General features: G+C 38.8%; 1 protein-coding gene and 2 long non-coding RNA genes across 6 annotated transcripts in view; all 3 read left to right on the top strand.

Moving 5' to 3' along the window:
- LOC309476128 (uncharacterized protein) overlaps positions 1-12659 on the top strand; it is a 138450-nt gene that overhangs the window by 94195 nt on the left and 31596 nt on the right. The gene's annotated exons all lie outside the window — the stretch shown is intronic.
- Positions 2983-7796, top strand: LOC309475567. Of its 4 annotated transcripts, none has more exons than XR_014197730.1 (7): positions 2983-3057; positions 3168-3276; positions 3369-3452; positions 3778-3894; positions 3969-4596; positions 6691-6850; positions 7545-7796. It is a non-coding gene; the product is annotated as an uncharacterized lncRNA (long non-coding RNA). The 4 variants fall into 4 exon arrangements; XR_014197731.1 differs by having other exon boundaries at positions 3949-4596; XR_014197733.1 differs by lacking the exon at positions 3778-3894 and adding an exon at positions 3598-3660 and having other exon boundaries at positions 3949-4596.
- On the top strand, positions 10056-11611 carry LOC309474855. The gene is made up of 3 exons (XR_014197445.1): positions 10056-10134; positions 10642-10751; positions 11527-11611. It is a non-coding gene; the product is annotated as an uncharacterized lncRNA (long non-coding RNA).

The raw sequence follows: 12659 nt of genomic DNA, 5'->3' as shown, positions 1-12659 counted from the left end.
GACCCGCCCGGCCGCGCGCGCGCGCACACTCTCACCGTCTTCAAACAACACGAGCGCTGTCTCTCTCTCTCTCTCACGCATATTAAGGCGAGACACTACAGGTGAATAGGGTAAAAATGTTAACTAGGAGATATCACCATGAAACTTTAACAGTTGATTACCTACATTAAGATGAGAAAAAAATGTATTACAAGTTTTCTGTAATTTAATGTTTAAATATGCAAATTAGGCATATGATTAAGAACGCCAAATTTTGTTGAATTTATGAGAAATCTACAGACGCAAACAGACAAAGTGTAATACAATAAAGACCTAAATGTGTATTTCTGACTTTTTTTCAACACAAGTCTGAAAGAAGACATGTTATTGAAGACAAATATCCAAAAATCTCAAAATTGACCAGTAAAAAAACCCGATGTTTTTGCCTGCCTTGTCTCGCCTTAATCGAAATCAATTGACACACGGTAGTAAAAGGTTAGGCCTTAACAGAGATTAATGCTATCTTTAAAATAGTGTACTGATCAAATTGAAGGCTACTAGAAGAACAGTAGGTAAAATCAGCCACATTAATACCAGCTTCACCAAACTATATGAATTGCAATTGTACTCTAGAGTTTGTCATTCCCGATCCCCTGTAATCATAGCTAAAAACTAAAATGCTTTTTTTATTTTCTTTTTTTTTTTTATAGAAATAATGGCGTGTTCAGAAAGAACTAAAAGGAGGAAAATATCAGCGAAAGTGGAGGAACATTTGCGTCTACTTGAAAAGGAGTCTATGATTGATGATTTGTTGGCACATGATTCTGAAAAGGAAAACCCACTGGATGATTTGTTAGAGCATACTGAAAACGAAGATTCCACGGACACTTTCTACGATGCTTGTGATGAGATTTGTTTTGAGAATTCATCAAATGATTTAGAAGATGAAAATTCCTCAGATTCTTTTTATGATTTTAACATTTCCTCATTTGATGATTTGGATTCTGAAAACTGGGTGCCTGGTTGTGATAGTGACTGTGATTTGCATGGAGATGAATGTTCTGACTTGGAAGATGATAATGATGATGATTCGCATGGGCTTGCAGAGTGGGCTGCAGAATTCAACATACCACAAACAGCGCTGTCTGCACTTCTTAAAATCCTAAGGAGAAAGGGCCTTGATATCCCAATGGATGGCAGAACTCTTATGTCAACTGACAGATCTTGCAATGTGGCGAATATGGCTGGGGGGTCCTACTACCACTTTGGAATCGAAAATGCTCTCATAGCTGAACTAACATCTTTAGGACATTTAGCAAATGTGACTGATACTCTCACACTTCGAATTAACATCGATGGATTGCCCTTATTCCGTAGCTCCAGTATGAGTCTGTGGCCTATTCTGGGTATGATTAAGGAAATTCCAGAGTGTAGTGTCTTTGTAATTGGAGTGTACTCGGGTGCGTCCAAACCCGCAAATGTGCAAGAGTATTTACAAGAATTCATTGTAGATATGAAAGCCGTTTCTCAGAGTGGTATTGTGTACAATGGTGTACATTTCAGGGTACCATTACCCGATGCTTTTATTTGTGATGCACCTGCTCGTGCCTTTCTTAAATGCTCCAAAGGCCATACAGGCTATTATGGGTGTGAGAGGTGCACTCAAAAAGGCCAGTACATTAATGGGAAGGTGGCTTATCCTGAAATATCAGCAGAGCTCAGGACAGATGAGCAATTTGGTAGGCAAGGCTATCAACAGCACCAACTGTCAGCCTCCCCCCTAAATGATCTGGGTATAGGTTTAGTTACCAGTTTTGTGTTAGATTATATGCACCTTGTGTGCTTGGGGGCAATGCGTAAGTTAATATTTCTTTGGTTGAAGGGGCCGCTGAAATGCAGGCAATCTATGAAGTTCTTTGTTGTAATGTCAGCATATATGGTTTCTATCAGGCAATATTTACCTAGCAATTTTGCAAGGAAACCACGATCCTTGTTTGAATTCAGCACATGGAAAGCTACAGAGCTTCGGCAATTTTTACTTTACACTGGCCCTGTTGTTCTCCTCAATAATATCCCCAGTATAATGTACAGAAACTTTTTACTTCTATCTGTATCTATGAGAATTCTTCTGAGTCCTGCCTTGTGTTCTCCTGACAATTGTGACTATGCTGAGGAGATTTTGAAACTCTTTGTAACAGATTTTGCTGCAATTTATGGCACTGAATTTGTCAGCTATAACATGCATTCATTGATCCACCTAGCTCAAGATGCACGAAAATTCGGTCCGTTAGATAGTGTTTCAGCTTTTCCCTTTGAGACATTCTTAGGTAAACTGAAAAAACTTGTCCGTCGGCCTCAAAACCCTGTCCAACAACTCGTCAGGCGGATCCATGAGAAGCAGAAAGTGGCAAGCCAAAAGACCACATCAGTTTTCAGCCCACTTAAACAGCTCCACTTTTCTGGACCATTGATTAATTCAATTGCAACATGGGAACAATACAGGCGTTACAATGATGGACAGACACTGATCTCCTCCTCTCGTGGCGATGACTGTTTTTCTGTAGGGGGAAAGATTCTTATTGTGCGGAACATTTTGTCACATTCTGGAACTGTTAAAGTCCTGTGTAATTTCTTTGAAACTGCCAAATCCTTTTTCACCTATCCAATGGACTCATCATGTCTTGGAATCCTTTTTGTTTTTAATTTATCTGAAGACTTGCAGCTGTTACCCGTGGAGGAGTTAAAAACAAAAATGGTGTTATTGCCACTCAAGACTGGATATGTGGCATTGCCACTCCTGCACTAGTGTGCTACTTATTTGTTTAGTTTTTTTTGTTTTTTTATTGTTTTAATTTTTTGTATGTATTTGTTTTTCTTTAAGCATGTTACCTTTTTCAATAGTAGAATTTATAAATAGTGGAGGATTGGCAGTTATACCGACCAAATGGTTTATCGGGCCTGAGGAGGATGAATGCTACTGGCCACCAGCAAGGATGAACATGTCAAAGGCGGTCATAGAGCAACAGGACCCTCACACTGACTGGGCGACATACAAGTTGACAGTCAAGAGAAAAGTCGGTAAGGTGTCCATTTGTATGAGATTATCTGACATGATGAGTTCACTGTTGATTCAGTTTAAATTAGCTCTGAATGAAACTAATTGCCACTCATTTGTCTCTTTCCCAAAGCAACGTATGAAATTGCCCGCACAAAATTAGTCGAGTATGAACAGAACACAGATGTACCAACTGAGTCCGATTCTACAGAGAAGACGGGAAGGGGGAAGCGCAAAAAGAGGTGAGGCTATTTGAATTACTACTACTAAATGGATGATGAAAATTTGAATTTGAAAAACTCGTTGATTGTGCTTGTATATTATACATTTCTAGGCGAGTGATTTTGTCCAGTGAGGATGAGGATGATGACAATTGGTCCGGCAGCCAAATCAGGCCTACACCTCCACCCACCCTCAGGTAATCACCTCCACACTGTAATTTTTTTTACCATTTTGGTGATGATCGCTTCCTTTGGTTGGGTGGTTTGATTCTTGGCTTTTTTGTGTGTGTTTTTTTGTTGTTGTTGTTGTACAAGATTTTTACAGTGTGGATTTTTAAACAGTGCACCGGCTCCATCCACCCTCAGATCTGTGCAGACACCTGCACCGCCTCCATCCACCCTCAGGTCAGTGCAGACACCTGCACCGCCTCCATCCACCCTCAGGTCAGTGCAGACACCTGCACCGCCTCCATCCACCCTCAGGTCAGTGCAGACACCTGCACCGCCTCCATCCACCCTCAGATCTGTGCTTACACTTCCACCGCCTCCATCCACCCTCAGGTCAGTGCAGACACCTGCACCGCCTCCATCCACCCTCAGGTCAGTGCAGACACCTGCACCGCCTCCATCCACCCTCAGGTCAGTGCTTACACTTTTCATTATCTCATTTCATTATCTTCTCTCTGTCTCTAGCTCACTCTCTCTGCTCACAGGTTGCTGTGAGTGGCTGAGTCGGACGTCAGTTATCATTAAGGCGGCGCTTGAGAGCCAATCGGAGGCCACCCAGCTGGTTTAAAAGGATGGCGTGTTCATTCATGCTTTCTCTCGATCGCGAACTGAACTCTCTGTAGTGGACTGAGCTCTTTGTAGTGGACTGAGCTCTTTGTAGTGGACTGAGCTCTTTGTAGTGGAATGAGTTTTCTGTAGCGAACTGAGCTCCTTGTAGCGCAATGAGTTTTCTGTAGTGAATCGAGTTCTTGTGTCTGTCTCTGCCCGCGAACTGAGTTGTGTGCTATGTGCTTGATCTTCGTATTGTGTTGTCTACTTTTTCATTTGCACCGGGTAACCTTAGATGGCCCGATGTTTCAACCCATCACCACGTCACCAGAAACCCCTCGAAGACAAATCAGGGACAACATGTTTGTTCGCATCTTAACACTGCTTGAGGAGATGAAAGAGACACAAAGAATCCAGGGGAGGATGCTACAAACGCTTCTACAACAGCGTGGCAACATGAGCACCACCGTCTCTTCTACCCCAGAGGGTTTCCCCCTAAAGACAGTTAGGGATGTGGAAATCATGGAAGAAAAACTGGCAAACCCAAACTTCATGTCCGAACTGGTATGTATGTTAAGTCTAGGGTAGTGCAACTCAATTAAATTGTTATTGGGGGGCTTGCAGTGAATTTGATCTGAAACTCCCCAGGTGTGCTCACACTAGGGGTGGAATGGACACAGAAGTCACGGTTCGGTTCATACCTTGGCTCAGACATCACTGTTCGGTACGAGGGAGGGAAAAGCAAAAAAAAAGAAGCATTTTTATTTTATTTTGCATTAGGGATGTCAACGATTAATCGACGATCGATTAATTGTCGATAATACATTTAATCGATACAACTTATCGATCATCGATTAAGCAGGTCTTCATGCGCGTGCGCGCTGCTCAACCGCGAAACATGTAAGCGAGCGCGCCGAAGTTATGTTTGGGACCATTTTACACCTTCATCATGACTATAAGTTTGCGTGTGCATTCGCAGCCTTTTGTTTTGTGCAAATGTAAGTTGTAATACCGTTTATTTTCTGTAGGCCTATCTATATCTGATGTATCTCATATTGGATGCATTTGGTTAAGAATGAACTCTGTAGTAAAGCGTCAGCTTCAGCGCGCGCAGCTCAAACGGCAGTGCACGACTAATAATGACTACTGGGACTGTAATATTACATAACATTATAAAGAGAACAATATTGTAATAAAACATTGTGAATTATTTGGGTTTAGTTGCCGTGTCGCGTTGCTCCAGGAAGAGCGCGTCCACAACATGAGTAGTTCTGAATGAATGGCACGTAACTTAGTTCAAGTTCACTTGTGCATGAATTTGCGTCATTTTGTGCAGATATAATTTGTAATATTATGTTTATTTTGAATATATCTGATTAATCTCATATAGGATGCGTTTCTTTTAGATAAATAACGTTCTTTTAGATAAATAAACTGGAGCAAACAAAGTGCTCCAGTTTAACGGTAGCAGATTCATTCAGCGCGTGCAGTTGTTCCAGGAAGAGCGCGTCCACAACAGTCACACATTCTAAGCGCATATGAGGCGGCGTTGGTGACACGTTGTATTAGTAGTTATATTTGATTATTAAATAATTAATTTAATTATCAATCACATCGAAACATTTTACAATCCTACTAGCCCTTTATTTACATTTAAAACCATTCTAATTGATTTGGTGACGAACATAGCGTTTTGAGCAGCATTTGCAGACCCTGTCATGCTGTCATAGCTACTGCAGTAGACGCATATCGCAGTATTAAGGCTAACGATTAATCGATTAATTGATCGTTAATTTAAATGACGATCGATCATGGAAATGTGTGAAAATTGACATCCCTATTTTGCATATATCAGGCTGTACCACCAAAGTAAAATAAATGTCTTAAGCCTTGTATTTTTTAAATAAGTTTTATTAATAAAGTAAAGGCATAGAACCAGTTTATTTGTAGTGCACTGACAATTTTATATAATTAGTTTATTAATTAAATTAATAAAAAGACAAAAATATTTTTTTTCTTTGTTTAGATATGTTTGGTAATTGTACCTGAATGAATTTAAAATTAATTTGCTATATTTCAGATCAATATTTTTGTTTTCCATCATTTTAATTAACACTAACTTTATTCTCATCTGAATTATAAATACTTTATTTCTGTATAAAATAATACTACCATTAAAAACATTTGATTTTTCTTTTTTAATCAATGTTTTAATCATATGTAACTTAAAAATAAACAGATTAGTGCTCTGTTCAAGAAATGAAAACCAATGCAATATGATGAATGTCCAAAAGACGGCACCGACAGACTGTTTTTAAATGGGGTTGGATAAATATTGTTTGCTTTTAAACAGTGTGTGTGTGTGAGAGAGATTTTGGTTGGGTGACAGTTGTAGGTTACAGTTTGACAAAAGCACAATGTTTCGCATTACATTAATTTGCACGCAAGTTTTATTTATTTTTATACCGTGTATTCTCCGTGTATATTCATGCACCGAACCGTGACACCCGTACCATTTCGGTTCAATACGAATACATGTACCGTTCCACCCCTAGCTCACACCCATGCTTCTGGCAGTTTTTTCATGTTGAGTGGTTTACGCCAGTGAGCAATATACTGTGGATAAAATAGCTTTGTATTGCCTTTGTTCCCCCTCAGGTTGCAGCTGTGACTGACATAGGGGGGGGAACTGTTGACGAGGCCACAAAAAGGATGATGACCTTCCTCCTAGACCATGGCCTATCCAGGCAGTATAACTTTCTGGGCCGAAATGGGAAGAGAGAGTTCAAGGCCTTAAAACTGTATGAAGTAATATATGGTAGGTGTGCATGTGGATAATGTTTTAAGTTGTACCGATAATAGAAAGGTGTCACAATACCCTAACATTATAAACATGTCGATTTTAAATATTGTTAATGGAGCGTTTTTTGTCCTGGCTAAGCAGTGTGTTCGCACATGTCTCTCAGTTGCTTAGCTTGTGTGTTTAAGAGAATGTCTGTATTTCTAATAATAATCTTAATTTATATAGCGCTTTTCTTAAAGGAATAGTTCACTTTAAAATGAAAATTCTGTCATCATATACTCACCCTCAAGTTGTTTCAAACCTGTATGAATTTCTTTCTTCTGCTGAACAGAAAGTAAGATATTTAGAAGAATGTCAGTAACCAGACAGTTTCTGATCCCATTGACTTCCATAGTAGGATACTATGGAAGTCAATGGGATCAGAAACTGTCTGGTGTCAGTAACCAGACAGTTTCTGATCCCATTGACACTATGGAAGTCAATGGGATCAGAAACTGTCTGGTTACTGACATTCTTCTAAATATCTTACTTTCTGTTCAGCAGAAGAAAGAAATTCATACAGGTTTGAAACAACTTGAGGGTGAGTATATGATGACAGAATTTTCATTTTAAAGTGAACTATTCCTTTAACATAGTTGTCTTTACAGTCCTGGCTGAGAGTTGTGTTGGCACATATGAAGTAAGTGACCGTTATATTTGTTTCTTGAAGGAGGCTTAAAGAAAAACGCCATGACCAGCCAAATCACCCGTAAAGATGCCGAGAAGGCGGTCTCCAAGTGGCTCATTGGTGCTAGGGACCGGGGGGGTAATAGACAGGCCCGACAGGCAACCCCTCAACAAGGACTTCAGGCTTCATGCTCCTTTGAGGTGGAAAGAAACTAATTCTGTCTGTGACAGTGAGGGAACATTGCAAAAGCATGTTGTCATAAATTTTACTTAAATAAAAACGTAATTAATTCTATTACTGGTCTCTTTGTTATTGTAGCTTGTGTTCGGGTCTGTGGGACCCGTTTTCAATGTTTGCTAAAAGAAAAAGTTTTCTGTGAAGAACATAAAAAATTACTTATTTTCAATGACTGCACATGGTACACCCTCCTACACATAACTATTACATATGAGGTGTTCGGCTCTACTGAACCTGAGAATAATAATTGTAGGTGCTATGAAACTTAACTGTGTCCTCCTCCTAACTGGGCCTGCTGTGTGTGTGTCTTGTCTGTGTGCCTGAATGTTTTTTTTCTGCAACTGCTATTCCCACACAAAGTTACAAAATCGTTACATTTCAAGCAGTTTCACCTGTTCTGATTAAGTTCTAAGAAACGAGCACCAATAATGATCAAAAATCTTGTTTCTATTTTTTTTTAAACATTTTTTATAATTGAATTTCCTTGTTTTCTCACAAAACACAACAACTATCATATGATCATAATTGTGATCTCACAGGGGTAAATGGCGAATAAGAACCATAAATTATGTATATACCATTGGTAATATTGAGCTAAAGTAAACATCTGTTAAGTATTTTTACATAAATTGTTATGGCTGTATTGATTTAAAAGCCTAATAATGTGTTGGGTCCACCAGACCCGGGAATATTGGCTGTGTAACAAAAATATTAACATCTTACAGTTGTTGAACTGTATGGGCTGACTGTAAAATAAGTCCCAAAAATGAATTTTTTAGCCCATAATAATAATGGTTATTACCCATATGGGTAGAATAGCAGGGACCCATAATCAGCCCACATGGGGCCCAGCTAGTGTGGGCCCCAGATGGGAGAAACCTGGGTTGCCCATGTGGGTTTTAGCTAGGGCCCATGTAAAGCCCACCTTCAGCCCATCTGGGCTTGCCCACATGGGGCCACCATGGAACCCCCGGACAAAACTAACTGGGCCCCATCTGGGCAGCCCACATGGGGCCCACTCACCAGCCCATATCCATCCCTTATGGGCCCCACATGGGTGTGTTGACAGGGGCAGAGGAAGGGTTCGTACGTGGTCTGTAAAAATACTGGCGATATCAGGTAAGAAAACATTTTTCAGTCCTTATAGCAGTCAGTTAAATTAACGTTAACGTTTATGGACATGAGTAACGTAACAGTCATAGGCTTAATGCAACCTTATACGTTCAACAAGTTATCTCTGTGTGTGTTTTTGTACTGCTGTAGCAATATAAGCACGTATTTCAATGTAATTTAGTACCATTTGACATTGCTGTGTTTTGTTGTTGGTAACGTTGTGTGTTTAATGTCAGCTTAACGTTAGTTTAAAAACGCATGAGAGGTAAAAAAGCGTTGGAATGAGTAAAGTGATAAAACAGTCATTTATTCGTTTACATAACCTCTGTCTTCAAACACTGATAACAGTATTGTAAAAATATTTGTTTACATTTTTTTTTTTTTTTGATCAAGCATTGTAATAATTTTTATCTGGGGAGAACACCCAACAGAAAGACCCATTCCCCAACTAACGTTAACTGTTACAGTAAGTTAATTTTACCCACTGTTCAAAAACCTACACTGGGTTTAATATATAGTATTAAGTATGATTTTCACCTTTAAAGTAAGACATTTAATGTTACTAATAGCAAGTCTGAGTAACTTTTTTGTCCTTTTGTCTTTTTTCTGCTGAAGTGGCGCACAGAAAGTGGATTCATGTCACCTTCATCAGTCCTTTCTTTAATCACTGGACATCGTAAAGGGAAAGACCCTCAGACGTGTCATAATAGGATAAATGGGTGCAGGTAAAATTATTTGATGGTTTGATTTTGGTACCAATTGTTTTTTTGTTTGTTTTTTATGTGTGTGCTTCCCTTGCTATGATACACATTTCTGATGGGATTGCCATGCTTAAAGTTTATGTTTACATTTTTAATCATCATGTAACAACTAACAGTCTCAAAGATGACATTACTAGGGCAGGATTTATTGGATGGGATGCACGCTACAATGTTCCATTCATTCATCAACTGAAAACAGGTTGACTAGTCGATTCTTGGGATTTAAGAATTGATATTGTTTCGTAAAAATGAGAATCAAATAAAATCGAGAAATCAATATTTTTTACCCAGCCCTTGACATTACTCAGTTCATGTAGTGTGAATGTTATAATGGCAAACGTTTTTTTTTTTTTTTTTTTTTTGATTGTTTGAAGGAATGATATAAGAAAATACTGCTTTTTAAGGACTTTTCATTGAATAATTACTTCTTTTCCCCTCTTCAGATTCGCCAAGGACCAGCTGATTACTGGCAATTTGGTGGAGGATTATTCTTTAGCTGCTACATTGCACTATCACTTCTGGTACAGATTCATTGGCCTTTTGTGTTATTTTTTATTTTACTTGATTTAATAAATTACTTTTAATTAGTAGCCTACAATGTATGGTTAGGATTCTGAATTAAAACAGTGTAATGTTTCTCCACAAATATTATCAGAAATATACGGAGCCCCCAGGGGTCAGGCAAATTGTTGAAACAATATAAACCTGCATTGAAAGATCTAATTCAAAGAGCAACAGACCACAACCCTCTCAGCTCAACACCACAATTTGTTGATTTCTTCATCTGTTTTAAAGATGAAATCATGACCTTATCATTATAGTAATTGTAACTGACACATGGGAGTTATATTATTTTTTTTACAATTCCATGTTGGGGCTCTGAAGAATTGCTTGTGTGAATACATAAAATGTGTTTTAGAATGGATAGTGTTGTATACTTTGTTTTCTACCCGACTAATTGAACTGTAAAGTGAAAATCTTGTACATGATTATTTTGTATTGAGTTTTTCTTGCTTTTATGTATACAGGATAGTACAGACAGCAGGCAAGAAGTGAAGAGGAAGTGATGGCATCAGGAGCAGCACAACTAAAAGCTTGTGACCCCATGGAAGTTGTCCGAGTGCGTGGAAGAACAAGTGTAAGTGCAGAAGCCGATCTTAGGATGTAGTGGAGGAAGTGTATGTGAAGAAGATATAAAGGAGCCAACTTGTTTAGTTTTTAAAATTGAACTAAGAGCCAGTGCAAATGTTGTAAAACAGGAGAAATATGTTCTGTAACATAACATTAGAGCGAGTAGACTTTGTAAAGTTGCTACTACTTACATGTCAAGTGATAAGCAATATTTGAGTTGGATGAATGATGGGCAAATGTTTGGTTTTCTAACTTGTCCTGGGAACCCTCAGTACTGCACACCCACTTCAGATCTTGCAGTTTCTATAAATGAGCTAATGTGATGAATCCGGTATATTAGATGAGGGAAACGTACAAAGTCTGCATCTGAAAACTTAGGCAGCTGACTCATTGCCTCGCTGCCCTATCAGGCAACGACTTAGGAGGCAGCGTTTACACACTAAGGTGCCTCACAAAACCGATTTAGTTTAGTTTTTATTTATTTGAGCAGTAACCATTCTGATTTCAGACAGACTTATGAGGCAGCATAATGGTTTAATATGATCTACAACACTAATTATTTTTTAGAAATTACTTCAAAGTGGTAAAAGTTGGTCAAAATGTACATTTTGTGCTTCCAATATACACAGTGCAGGGGGTGTTCCAGGACAGGTTTGCAAACCCCTTATCTAGATACACTTGATGTGGGCACCAAAAGGCTAACCTGACACATCTGATTGAACTGTGAAAAGGAATTAAAAAAGTGGCATAATGGTTGACTGATTTATTTTCTCTTTTCAAAGGGCCGTTGGGAGAGCGACAACAGAGGAGTGAGAAGCTGCACGGTTATTGTTTTGTTTGTGAAATGGTTAATTTTTCAGATATGCATATATAACGTGTGCATATATATATATATATATATTACTTTTTTCTTTTCTTGTTTTGTGATACTTGTACTTGCTTAATAAAGTAACTTTAAAAGTGAACTACTGGTTTCTGTTCATTGAATACCTTTAACATTTTAGTATAGTTTAGTGGATTACATGTAATGATTGTATTTAGGGGTTTACTGTAAAATAAGGTAACCCAAACAGACAAATATGGTAGCCCATATATATATACCCGTTGTGGCCCATAAGAGCCCTAGATAAGACCTATCTGGGTCCCATCATCAACCCATCTGGGCAGACTCCTGTAGGCCCTAAATGGGTGCTACCTAGGTTACCCATATGGGCCCGATATGGAGCCCATCAAGAGCCCATCATCAACCCATCTGGGCAGACTCCTGTAGGCTCTAAATGGGTGCTACCTAGGTTACCCACATGGGCCCGATATGGAGCCCATCAAGAGCCCACCATCAACCCATCTGGGCTAACATGTGGGGCCACCACGGAAACCGCGGCCAAAATTAGCTGGGTTCCCAGTTGGGTAGCCCATGTGGGCCCCGGATATCAGCCCATTTGCAGCCCGTTTGGGCCCCACATGGGTGTGTTGGCTGGGGATGTACTTGTGATGGCATTTTCCCATTTTGCAAAAAACAACAACAACAACAACAACAAAAAAAACACCTGTGACAAAACAAAAGTGACCTCAAGTCACTATGGCTGCCAAGTAAACTTCTGTTGAAAAAAAAAAAGTTGGAGGTGATGACAGCAATATTTAGAACAGGTAGGAAATGTAAGCTTTTAAAGTTTAGGTTAATACATAACTGGCAATTCCTGTATGTTGCTAGTTGTATGTAATAGGTTGACAGTTTTTTAGCCATTTGCTTTATATCAAATCAGATTTATATCTCTCCTATGGCCTTCTAATTATGGTCATTGTGAACATTGTAATCACCTCAGAAAATCTGTAGCTTCAAAAGTTTATATGTAATGTTATGCATATTTAATGAGATATTGCCTAATTTGCATATTTTATTTTATTTTTAAGACAA

Source organism: Leuciscus leuciscus (assembly GCF_965113295.1).
Source record: "Leuciscus leuciscus genome assembly, chromosome: 15".
In the NCBI taxonomy this organism is placed as follows: Eukaryota; Metazoa; Chordata; class Actinopteri; order Cypriniformes; family Leuciscidae; genus Leuciscus; species Leuciscus leuciscus.
This window is presented reverse-complemented; position numbering and strand designations above follow the sequence as displayed.